Raw genomic sequence first — 13,352 nt, 5'->3', positions numbered from 1 at the left:
ATACTCACAGACTTATAAAAGAGACTTATTTTTGAATTTCAGAAGTCAGTGAGCAGATTCTTTTTGTTTTGTTTCTGTTTGTTTTGTTTTTTGATTGTTTTGGGGGGTTGTTTTGTTTTTTGTTGTTTTGTTTGGTTTGGTTTGGTAGAATGGTTGGTTTGGTTTGGTTTCATGTTGGAAAAGATTTCTCTTTGTTTTGATGACCTGCAAGTGTTAGTGGCCCGTGTAGTGAAGAGGCTATGATACTGTGGAGGCTTAGAAGGGACAGGTTTTATTCTCAACCTTCATAATGCTGTGATTCTTTAATACAGTTCTTTATGTTGTGGGAAACCCCCCCACCATAAAATTATTTTGTTGTTACAATCACAACTGTAATTTATGAAGTCAAAGTAGATTATTGCTTTGATTTACTTTAATGGTAAACATTATAGTTCTTCCCCTCTGCTAAAGGCACTGGTGACTAAAACAAATATTTTTTTATTTGTAAAGGTTCCATGAGATTTGATGCTACTCCATAATTTCATATTTTTCTGTTTGAAACAACTGAATCTTATGTGCCCTCTGAATCCATAAGGAATTTTATTGTCAGCATTTATTATTATTTGTTATTAGAATTTCTATTATTAGCATAGCTATGCCTACAATGGCTTATAAACATTTTAGATATCCACATGATGGAATTGCGTTAGAAATGTAGAATATGAGTCTAGGATTGTCCTCTAACTTTCATGTTAGGATATCCTGTGTTAGATCTTGTCATGAGTCCATGGGTAGAACAATTCCTAAGGACTGAGTTTATAATAGTAATTCATTGGACTTTTGAGAATTCATTCAAAAATGATTATTGCACAAGTTCATTAAGAATACTTTTTCCAGCAGAGTTCCACATCCTAAAAGTTCAGCAAACTACCAAAATAGTGCCCCCAATGGGGAGACAAGCAATCATACATACGCACCTACTGCACTGAATTTATTCCAGGTCTTAAGGATTCCCTTTACAGAGAATTCCAAGCAAATTGCAATTTCTATAGAGAAAGACAAAGGAATCCCATTACCTACTTGCAGCATTCTCAGAAGAGCTGTATTGAAGAATCACTTAGGCCTGTTTTGCTAAGTTAAAGACCTGACATGCTGGGGGATTCACCAGTTTGGATATCCTATCAGACATTCTTAATGAACCTTAACTTATAGTACAATAAGATTAGAAAAGATTGTCTAAATCTCTAAACCTTCTAGGCTTACAAAAGCATCCTCATACAATGTTTGAACACAAGACTATTGCTGCCTTTCTGAGGACTATGTCCCATTATATCCTTCCCAAGACTAGGGTACGCATTCTGAGCCTTATATAACTGAAATTATTTCCTTCACCTTTGTAAAAGAAAAGAATTTATCTCTTAAAATATCCAAAAAAGGGTTGCAGTGTCTGGGATACATAGATGCTTCCTAGTGTGGACATATTTGCCTTTCAAAGTTTGCAACCAAAGTGTAAATGGGTAGGGGTGTAGGTTATCAGCGAGTGAGTGTCTCTGTGTGTGTTTGTGTGTGTGTGTGTGAGTGTGTGTGTGTGTGTGTTTACCACCAGCTCAAGGAAATTCCAGAAGACATTTTTATATCCCCTGGAAACACTCTGGCTGAAAAGAACAGAGGAGCAAGTACACGATCTTCTTCCTTCTTGCTTCCATATCCAATATCTTAGTCACATCTACAGCTCTATAGATGATGAATTACTGTGGTCTACCATCTCTTTCTGCATCCCCTGTCTCAATTAGATCTCTAAGATCTTCTCCTACAGGCTTTTCCATATCTCTCTATTCCTTCTCTTTGTCATAAAAGCCAAATTCCAAAAGCATTCCCCAAGAAACTGTTGGATGAGCCAAGCTGGCAAAGAAAGCAGGAAAGCCAATAAAGCCAGTAGATGATCTTTACAGCTTGAGTCACCCTCCTCTCCTCTAAATCCATATCCTCAATCTTAGTTCCAGCTCAATAGCAAACCATCTGCTTTGGGTTCTCCTCTGGCTCTACTCCCATTTCCAGGGGACTAAGCAATTAATGGTGGTACATTCTGCTTTTGTTCCTTCCCTGGAAGTCCTCAACACACATCCTCATATCTAGCCCATTTCCAAATCAAAGAAGCAGCTCCCAATATCTAGAAACACCTTCTTACAAGAACTCCAGTGACATTTCAGAGAGACAATCCAAATTAAAAATTTAAAAATGAAATGTGAGATATAACAACAGACATCAATTCAATAAAAACAGAGCTTAAAAGTTTCTCAATCAAAAATGCCAAAGGCCAAAGGATTTTATTACCAAAGTCTACCAAACTTTCAAAGAAGAATTGATGCTAATACTCTTCAAATTATATCACAAAAGCGAAACAGAAGGAACATTTCCAAAATTTGATTTATGAGGTAACATTATTCTGAAACTGCACAAAGACACAACAAAGAAAGAAAATTATAGTCCAATTCTCTTCATAAATATAGATGTAAAATTTCTCAAAAAATGCTTTCAAACAAAATCAAACAACACATCAAAAAGATCACCTTGATCAAGTAGGAAAGGTTCAACATATAGAAATTGATAAATGTAATCTAACACATAAATGGAAATACAAAAACCATACAATCCAGTGAAGAAATTGAACATCCATTCATGATAAAAGTCCTGGAGACAACAGATATACAAGAAGTGCCTCAAAACAATAAATGTGATGTATAGTGATGACATAGCCAACATCAACTTAAATAGAGAAAAATTATAAGCAGTTCTACTAAAATCAGGAACAAAAATTGCTGGCTGTCCACTCTTTCTATTACTATTAAGTATAATATTGAACTTTTAACTAGAAAAATAACACAACTAAAAAAGATCATGGGAATAAAAATAGGAAGGGAAAAAGTCAAAGTATCATTTCCAGATAACATAACAGTATGTAAAAATGACCCTAAAATTCAACCAAAAAACTCTTATAGCTAATAAATATTTGCAGGAAAGTAGCAAGATACAAATTTAACACACACAAACAAATATCAGTAGACTTCTTATACACCACATGACAAGTAGATTGGGAAAGAAATCAGGGAAATATCACATTTCACAATAGTCTCAAATAATATAAAATATGATCATGAAATCCTAACTAAGTGATAAAAACCTTATATGATTAAAACCATTAAGATATTGAACAAAGAATATAAAAGAAGTTAGAAAGATCTCACACACTCACAGATTGGTAGAATTAATATAGTACAAGTTGCCATCCTAGGAAAGATAATCCACAAATTTAAGGGAATCCCCATCAAAATTACAACACAATTTTTCACATATCTTGAAAGGTAAATTTTGAGCTTCAAATGAAACACACACATACATACACATACATGTTTTGGATAGTCCTGTAGCTAATTATATTTGATGTTAATTCTGTTCTCCTGTGAGTGGTTGCGAAAAAGGAATGAGTCAGAACTCAGGTGATTTCCTGTAAACCTGCTCCCCACCTTAATTTGTAAAATAAAAGAGAGCTGATGATTGGGAAGATAAAAGGGAATGTGGAGCAGAAGGTGAGGGACAGAAAGAGAAGAAAGAGAAAATGGAAGAGGGAGAGAACGTAGAGGAGGAGAAAGAAGAAGAAAAGCAGAGCAGAAGCACATGGTCTGGAGATACCGCAAGTTCTAAGGGGGTCTCATAAGCTGTGGAATACGGTAGTATAGGTGTAAATCTGCCCAATCTAGGTGAATAGCATGTATTCATATTAACTGAGTTGTGTTTTCATTGCTGGGACATATTTGCATTGGAGGTTTACCACACCACATACACACACACACACACACACACACACACACACACACACACACACAGAGAGAGAGAGAGAGAGAGAGAGAGAGAGAGAGAGAGAGAGAGAGGAACATTATATCTTAAAGAATACTGAATAATAATAATAAAAAAACTGTACCATAGAGCTCTTATAAATACAAACAACAGAAAAAAAAGAAACAAATAAATGAACAAACAAACAAAAATGAATGGTATTGGCACAAAACCAGACATGTTCATCAGTGGAATCAAATTAAAGAACGGCCCAAATGAACTCACACTTATGAATATCTGATTTATTATAAAGAAGGCAGGAAAACACATTGGGAAAAGATATCATGTTCACAAAAGTGTGTTGGTCAAACAAGATGCTACATGTAGAAGAATCCATATAGAGCTCTGCTAACCAACCTTCACAAAACTCTATTCCAAATAGATCAGAAAGCTCAACATAAAGCCAGAATAGAAAGTGGGGAATAGTCTCAATAGATCAGAGAGAAGTTTTTCTGATATCATTAACAGAGGTTAAGAAATCAACAGATATTAAGTGAGACCTAATAAAACTGAAAAACTTCTATATAGTAAAGGACAATATCAATTGGACAAAGATGTAACCTACATAGTAGGAAAATAGTTTTACTAGCTACACATCTAACAGCAACAAATTATGATAACAAAACATATAAAAAGCAACAAAAACAACAAAAGTTTGACATCTGGGGAAAAAAAAAAACCAGCTGTGTGTGGTGGTGCATGCTTTTAATCCCAGCACTCGGGAGGCAGAGGCAGGTGGATTTTTTAGTTCAAGGCCAGCCTGGTCTACAGAATGAATTCCAGGATCAGCCAGGACTATACAGAGAAACCTTGTCTCAAAAACCAAAAAAAAAAAAAAAAAAAAAAAAAAAAAAGGAAAACCTTATGTAAATTCAATAAAGATCTAAACAATGTATTCTCAAAAAGAAAACTCAAATGGCTGAGAAATATTTGAAGAAATATTCGGAGAGAAGCAGAAAACCTGGCCTGACCAGGGTCACAAATCACCTTGGGTGCAGTCAGCAGACATCCATAAGGTCCCTAGAGGAAGGTATCAGAGGCAGACCCCTTTTCGGGCTCCAGACATCCAGGCACCTTCCCTGCCAGAGGAGAGGTGTCCACCCCGCCCAGGAGGGCTTGCCAGAGCACCTGGGTGAGCCATCTTGGTTCCCAGATCCCTCTGAGACTGGTCTGCACAGGTAAGAGTGTAGACTACAGAAGCTAACAGCTTCTGGAACAGGCCCTGTTTCGGGCCTTCATCTTCTGCCAGGAGACAGGTCTGAATGCCAGATATCTGTGCACCTTACCTGCAAGAGGAAAGCTTGCCTGCAGAGAGTGATCTGACCACTAAAACTCAGGAGAGATCTAGTCTCCCAGGTCTGCTGATAGAGGCTAACAGAATCACTAGAGGAACAAGCTCTAATCAGAGACAACTTTAACAACTCCAGAGATTACCAGATGGTGAAAGGCAAACGTAAGAAACTTACTAACAGAAACCGAGACCACTCACCATCATCAGAATGCAGCACTCCCACATAACCCAGTCCTGGGCATCCCAACACACCCAAAAAACTAGACCCGGATTTAAAAGCATATCTCATGATGATGATAGAGGACATCAAGAAGGACTTTATAACTCACTTAAAGAAATACAGGAGAGCAGTGCTAAAGAGTTACAAGTCCTTAAAGAAAAACAGGACAACATATCCAAACAGGTGATGGAAATGAACAAAATCATAGTAGACCTAAAAAGGGAAGTAGACACAATAAATAAAATCAAAAGTGAGGCAACGCTGGAGATAGAAACTCTGGGAAAGAAATCTTGAACCATAGATGTGAACATCAGCAACAGAATACCAGAGATGGAAGAGAGAATCTCAGGTGACAAAGATTCCATAAAGAAAATGGGCACAACAATCAAAGAAAATGCAAAATGCAAAGATTCTAACTCAAAATATCCAGGAAATCCAGGACACAATGAAAAGATCAAACCTACAGATAATAGGAAAAGAGAATGAAGATTTTCAACTTAAAGGGCCAGTAAATATCGTCAACACAATTATAGAAGAAAACTTCCCAACCTAAAGAAAGAGATGTCCATGAAAATACAAGAAACCTACAGAACTCCAAATTGACTGGACCAGAAAAGAAATTCCTCTGGACACATAATAATCAGAAAAACAAATACACTAAATAAAGATAGAATATTAAAAGCAGTAAGGGAAAAAGGTCAAGTAACATATAAAGGCAGACCTATCAGAATTACACCAGAATTTTCACCAGAGACTATGAAAGTCAGAAGATCCTGGACAGATGTTATACAGACACTAAGAGAACACAAATGACAGCCCAGGCTACTATACCCAGCCAAACTTTCAATTACCATAGATGGAGAAACCGAAGTATTCCACAACAAAACCAAATTCACACATTATCTTTCCACAAATCCAGAAAAAAAAAAAAAAAAAAACAAGTACAAGGACTGAAACCACACCCTAGAAAAAGCAAGAAAGTAATCCTTCAACAAACCTAAAAGAAAACAGCCACAAGAACAGAATGCCATCTCTAAAAACAAACATAATAGGATGCAACAATTACTTTTCCTTAATATCTCTTAATATCAATAGCCTCAATTCCCCAATAAAAAGACATGGGCTAACAGACTGGCTACACAAACAGGACCTAACATATTGCTGCTTATAGGAAACCTATCTCAGGGGAAAAGACAGACACTAATTCAGAATGAAAAACTGGAAAACAATTTTCCATACAAATGGTCTGAAGAAACAAGCTGGAGTAGCCATTCTAATATATAATAAAATTGACTTCCAACACAAAGTTATCAAAAAAAGACAGGAGGGACACTTCATACTCACCAAAGGTAAAATTTTCCAAGAGGAACACTCAATTCTGAATAACTATGCTCCAAATGCAAGGGCAGCCACATTCATTAGAGAAACTTTAGTAAAGTTCAAAGCACACATTGCACCTCACACAATAATAGTGGGAGACCTCAACACACCACTTTCATTAATGGACAGGTCGTGGAAACAGAAACTAAACAGGGACACAGTGAAACTAACAGAAGTTATGAAACAAATGGACTTAACAGATATCTACAGAACATTTTATCCTAAAACAAAAGGATATACCTTCTTCTCAGCACCTCACAGTACCTTTTCCAAAATTGACCATATAATTGGTCACAAAACAGGCCTCAACAGATACAAAAATATTGAAATTGTCCCATGCATCCTATCAGATCACCATGGACTAAGGCTAATCTTCAACAACAACATAAATAATGGAAAGCCAATATTCACATGGAAACTGAACAACACTCTACTCGATGATAACTTGGTAAAGGAAGGAATAAAGAAGGAAATTAAAGACTTGTTAGAACTTAATGAAAATAAAGTCACAACACACCCAAACTTATGGGACACAATGAAAGCATGTCTAAGAGGAAAACTCATAGCTCTGAGTGCCTCCAATAAGAAACTAGAGAGAGCACACATTAGCAGCTTGACAACACTCCTAAAAGTTCTAGAACAAAAGGAAGCAAATTCACCCAATAGGAGGAAATAAGAAAACTCAGGGGTGAAATCAACCAATTGGAAACAAGAAGAAATATTCAAAGAATCAACCAATCAAGGAGCTGGTTCTTTAAGAAAATCAACAAGATAGATAAATCCTTAGCCAGACTCATTAGAGGGCACAGGAACAGCATCCTAATTAACAAAATCAGAAATGAAAAGGGAGACATAACAACAGATCCTGAAGAAATCCAAAACACCATCAGATCCTTCTACAAAACCTATACTCAACAAAACTGGAGAACCTGGATGAAATGGACAAATTTCTAGACAGATACCAGGTACCAAAATAAAATCAGGATCAGATTAATGATCTAAACAGTCCTATATCCCCTGAAGAAATAGAAGCAGTCATTAATAGTCTCTCAACCAAAAAAAAGCACAGGACCAGATTGGTTTAGTGCAGAGTTCTATCAGGCCTTCAAAGAAGATCTTATTCCAGTTCTTCACAAACTATTCCACAAAATAGAAGCAGAAGGTACTCTACCGAATTCGTTCTATGAACCCACAATTACTTTGATACCTAAACCACAGAAACATCCCACAAAGATAGAGAACTTCAGACCAATTTCCCTTTCGAATATCGATGCAAAAATATTCAATAAAATTCTCGCTAACCGAATCCAAGAACACACCAAAATAATCACCCACCCTGACCAAGTAGGTTTCATTCCAGGGATGCAGGGATGGTACAATATATGGAAATCTGTCAATGTAGTAAACTATATAAACAAACTCAAAGACAAAAATCCCATGATCATCTCCTTAGATGCTGAGAAAGTATTTGACAAAATCCAACACCCATTCATAATAAAAGTTTTCAAAAGATCAGGAATTCGAGGCCCACACCTAACCATGGTAAAAGCAATCTACAGCAAACCAGTAGCCAACATCAAAGTAAATGGTGAGAAGCTGGAAGAAATCCCACTAAAATCAGGGACTAAACAAGGCTGTCCACTTTCTCACTACCTATTTAACATAGTACTTGAAGTCCTAGCCAGAGCAATTAGACAACAAAAGGAGATCAAGGGGATACAAATAGGAAAGCAAGAAGTCAAAATATCACTTTTTGCAGATGATATGATAGTATATATAAGTGACCACAAAAATTCCACCAGAGAACTCCTAAACCTGATAAACAGCTTCAGTGAAGTAGCTGGATATGAAATTAACTCAAACAAGTCAATGGCCTTTCTCTACGCAAAGGATAAACAGGCTGAGAAAGAAATTAGGGAAACAACACCCTTCACAATAGTCACAAATAATATAAAATGCCTAGGTGTGACTCTAACTAAATAAGTGAAAGATATATATGATAAGAACTTCAAGTCTCTGAAGAAAGAAATTAAAGAAGATCTCAGAAGATGGAAAGATCTCCCATTCTCATGGATTGGTAGGATTAATATAATAAAAATGGTTATCTTGCCAAAAGCAATCTACAGATTCAGTGCAATCCCCATCAAAATTCCAACTCAATTCTTCAACGAATTAGAAAGGGCAATTTGCAAATTCATCTGGAATAACAAAAATAGCTAGGACAAGCAAAAACTCTTCTCAGTGATAAAAGAACCTCTGGTGGAACCACCATGCCTGACCTAAAGCTTTACTACAGAGCAATTGTGATGGTATAGTGACAGAGAAATAGACCAATGTAATAGAATTGAAGACCCAGAAATGAACCCACACACCTATGGTCACTTGATCTTCGACAAAGGAGCTAAAACCATCCAGTGGAAGAAAGACAGCATTTTCAACAAATGGTGCTGGCACAACTGGTTGTTATCATGTAGAAGAATGTGAATTGATCCGTTCCTATCTCCTAGTACTAAGGTCAAATTTAAGTGGATCAAGGAACTTCACATAAAACCAGAGACACTGAAACTTATAGAGGAGAAAGTGGGGAAAAGCCTCGAAGATATGGGCACAGGGGAAAAATTCGATTGAACAGTAATGGCTTGTGCTGTAAGATCGAGAATTGACAAATGGGACCTCATAAAATTGCAAAGCTTCTGTAAGGCAAAATACAAGGTCAATAAGACAAAAAGGCCACCAACAGATTGGGAAAGGATCTTTACCTATCCTAAATCAGATAGGGGACTAATATACAATATATATAAAGAACTGAAGAAGGTGGAGTCCAGAAAATCAAATAACCACATTTAAAAATGGGGCTAAGACCTAAACAAAGAATTCTCACCTGAGGTATACCGAATGGCTGAGAAGCACCTGAAAAAATGTTCAGCATCCTTAATCATCAGGGAAATGCAAATCAAAACAACCCTGAGATTATACCTCACATCAGTCAGAATGTCAAAGATCAAAAATTCATGTGACATCAGATGCTGGCAAGGATGTAGTGAAAGAGGAACACTCCTCCACTGTTGGTGGGATGCAAGCTTGTATAACCACTCTGGAAATCAGTCTGGCGGTTCCTCAGAAAATTGGACATAGTACTACCAGGAGATCCTGCAATAAGAAGAACACATGCTCCACTATATTCATAGCAGCCTTATTTATAATAGCCAGAAGCTGGAAAGAACCCAGATGTCCCTCAATAGATTAATGGATACAGAAAATGTGGTACATTTACACAATGGAGTACTACTCAGTTATTAAAAAGAATGAATTTATAAAATTTCTAGGCAAATGGATGGACGTGGAGGGCATCATCCTGAGTGAGGTAACCCAATCACAAAAGAACTCACATGATATGTACTCACTGAGAAGCCCAGAAACTTAGAATACCCAAGATATAAGATTCAATTTGCAAAACGCATGAAACTCAAGAAGAACGACGACCAAATTGTGGATACTTTGCCCCTTCTTAGAATTGGGAACAAAAGGCCCATGGAAGGAGTTACAGAGACAAAGTTTGGAGCCTATACAAAAGGATGGACCATCTAGAGTCTTCCATACCCGGGGATCCATCCCATAATCAGCCTCCAAACGCTGACACCATTGCATACACTAGCAAGATTTTGCTGAAAGGACCCTGATATAGCTGTCTCTTGTGAGACTATGCAGGGGCCTAGCAAACACAAAAGTGAATGCCCACAGTCAGCTATTCGATGGATCACAGGGCCTCCAATGGAGGAGCTAGAGAAATTACCCATGGAGCTAAAGGGTTCGGCAACCCTATAGGTGGAACAACAATATGAACTAACCAGTACCCCCTGGAGCTCGTGTCTCTAGCTGCATATGTATCAGTAGATGGCCTAGTTGGCCCCCATTGGAAAGAGAGGCCCATTGGTCTTGCAAACTTTATATGCCTCAGTACAGGGGATTGTCAGAGCCAAGAAGTGGGAGTGGGTGGGTAGGGGACTGGGGGGGAAGGTATAAGGGACTTTTGGGATAGGGTTGGAAATGTAAATGAACAAAATACCTAATAAATTTTTAAAAAGAAATAAAAAAAGGAAATATTCATCATTGTTAACCAACATGGAAATGCAAATCAAAAGTGCTTTGAGATTCTATCTTTTGACATTCAAATGGTCAAGATCTGTAAAACCAAAGATAACTCATGCTGGCAAGATTGTGCAGTAAGGGAACATTTTTCTATTCTAATAGGAGTAAAAACTTTTACAGTCACTATGGAAATCCCTATTCCAGTTCTTCAGGAAGCAGGGAATCGGTCTAATTCAAAATACAGCTGTACTAGTCTTGTAGTAGTCAGAAATTGGTGCAGCCCAGATTTCTGTTAAGGGATGATTGGATATAGTACATTTTCACAATGGAATATTACTCAGTTGCTAAAATTCGCAACTATGAAATTCACAGGAAAATGGATGGAACTAGAAAAAAATCATCTTCAGCAAGGTAGCAGAGATATAGAAAGACAAATATGGAATAAACTTACTTATATGTGGCTAATAATAATCAAGTAAAATAGCAATAATAATAAAATAAAAAGGCAGTCTTTTAAAGTGTTAATAAGCAAGCTTCAATCAGCATAATCACAGAGATTAAGTGGAGAGTAAGGAAATAGGGAGGTATGGATATTCCTCATTAAAGAAAAGTGAATAGATATGGCTTTATGAGTGGTTGACTGTAACAGGAAGTTCAAACAGGTAGTTGAACCCCCCTCCCCCAGAGGTGTGTCTCTAGTTGAATATGTAGCAGAGGATGGCCTAGTCATCCATCAATGTGAGGTGAGGCCCTTGGTCTTTCGAAGATCATATGCCCCAGTACAGGGGAATGCCAGGGCCAGGGAGGAGTGGGTGGGTTGGGGAGCACCGAGGGGGGAGGGTACAGGTGGCTCTGGGGATAGCACTTAAAATGAAAGTGAAGAAAATATCTAATAAAAAAAAAGAAGAAAAAAATGAGGTCAGCAAGAGAGAGAACCCTACCAACTAAAAATATGGGTCATTTGAGGAGTCATGTGAAAACAGTTTAAATATATATCAAATATCAGGGACACAGGTCCCGAAATGCACATCTCTTGTCACCAAATGAAGTATCCAGTAGCAGAAATGGGTTATACCTAATCAAGACAAGAGCCAAAGTAGTCTCATGCAAACATTAGACAACACAGACTATTGCTGAAGACATACCTGTACAACCCATTTAACATTAAGATATCAAACTAGTCTGTATCTGCAGCCTTCACCCATATAGAATGGTGCTCATGGTAATGCAAGGTACTCTGCATGATATCAATGAGAATGTTAAACACCTGCCAAGCTACAAATCTTCTATCTACAGTGGTAGCTTATCTACAAGATACACTGGTATAGTAGTGTCACGTAACTTATTGGAATAACCAACCAATATCTGATTTTATATAAGGTCGGCTCTATGGGCTAGATCCCATATCCAACATTGCTTGGGCGGTCCAGAAACTAGATAGGCCAGAAATGTATGAAAACATCAAATACATGATGTTTTGTTAAAAGAACACAGGAGTTAGACGACTCCTAAGAAATTCTACTAGTCTCATAGATCACTGTCTTGTTCAGCTATCATCAGAGAAGCTCATTTCTGTAGTCAATAGGAAGTACAGAGACCCAAAGCCATACAAAGTATGAGAGACCTTAAAATAATCAGCCATAGTTGGGATATGTCCAAATCACTCCCTCCAGGACTTGAAGAATTCTGTGGGATAGGAGATGGAAATATTTTAGTAGCCATAAAGGATAAAGGACAATAATGAATCAAAGCCTTTTAGACCCAACAGAGCAGACACACATATAAACTCATGGAGACTGAGTCAACATCCATAGGGTCTGCATGAGTCTGCTCCAGGTGGGATTCTAGAGATAAAAGGAGAATTGGACATTCAGACCCAGCCCTACTCAGAAGCTATTCCCAACCCATAACTACCCATAGCCCAATCTATAATTCCCTTAATAGATAATAAGTATTTTTTCCTCTAAGGGAGTGTGCTGGGACAATAAACCACAAAAGACTGTGCACACAAATGGAAGGTTGGGATACATTAAGAGTAGCAGAGTAAGGTCTAACATAATCAAAATGTATTGTTTGGAAATTTTATTACCAATAAAGGAAAAGAGAAAGTTTACAAAGTCTTCTTATATAGTAAATATAAAAATAAAATGTAACCAGGATGTTATACATATTAGGACATTTTGCTTAATTTGATATATATTTCCAAAGCTTCAAGCACACATCATCAAGGAGAAGTTAGTTACACTGTTTAATAGAAATAACAGAAAGTAAATATTAAAGTAACAGGAACTGTGTTGATTTTTGCTAAGTAAGGTCAGGCAGCTGAGTATATGTTTAAACAAAGGCACCAAAGTGAAAGAGTTTCTTTCAGCTTAAGAAAAATTAAAGTGATTCACTGCAAACAAGAAAGAAAATATTCAGCAAGGCTCAAGCCTATGAAAGCTATGTTTTATGGTAGTAACCAGGAGAGGGATGATAAATGGGAGCAAGGGGAACTTG

This window comes from Mus caroli, unplaced genomic scaffold (assembly GCF_978045245.1).
Source record: "Mus caroli unplaced genomic scaffold, Mus_caroli_1 scaffold_13, whole genome shotgun sequence".
Lineage (NCBI taxonomy): Eukaryota > Metazoa > Chordata > Mammalia > Rodentia > Muridae > Mus > Mus caroli.
Note: the sequence above shows the minus strand (reverse complement) of the source record.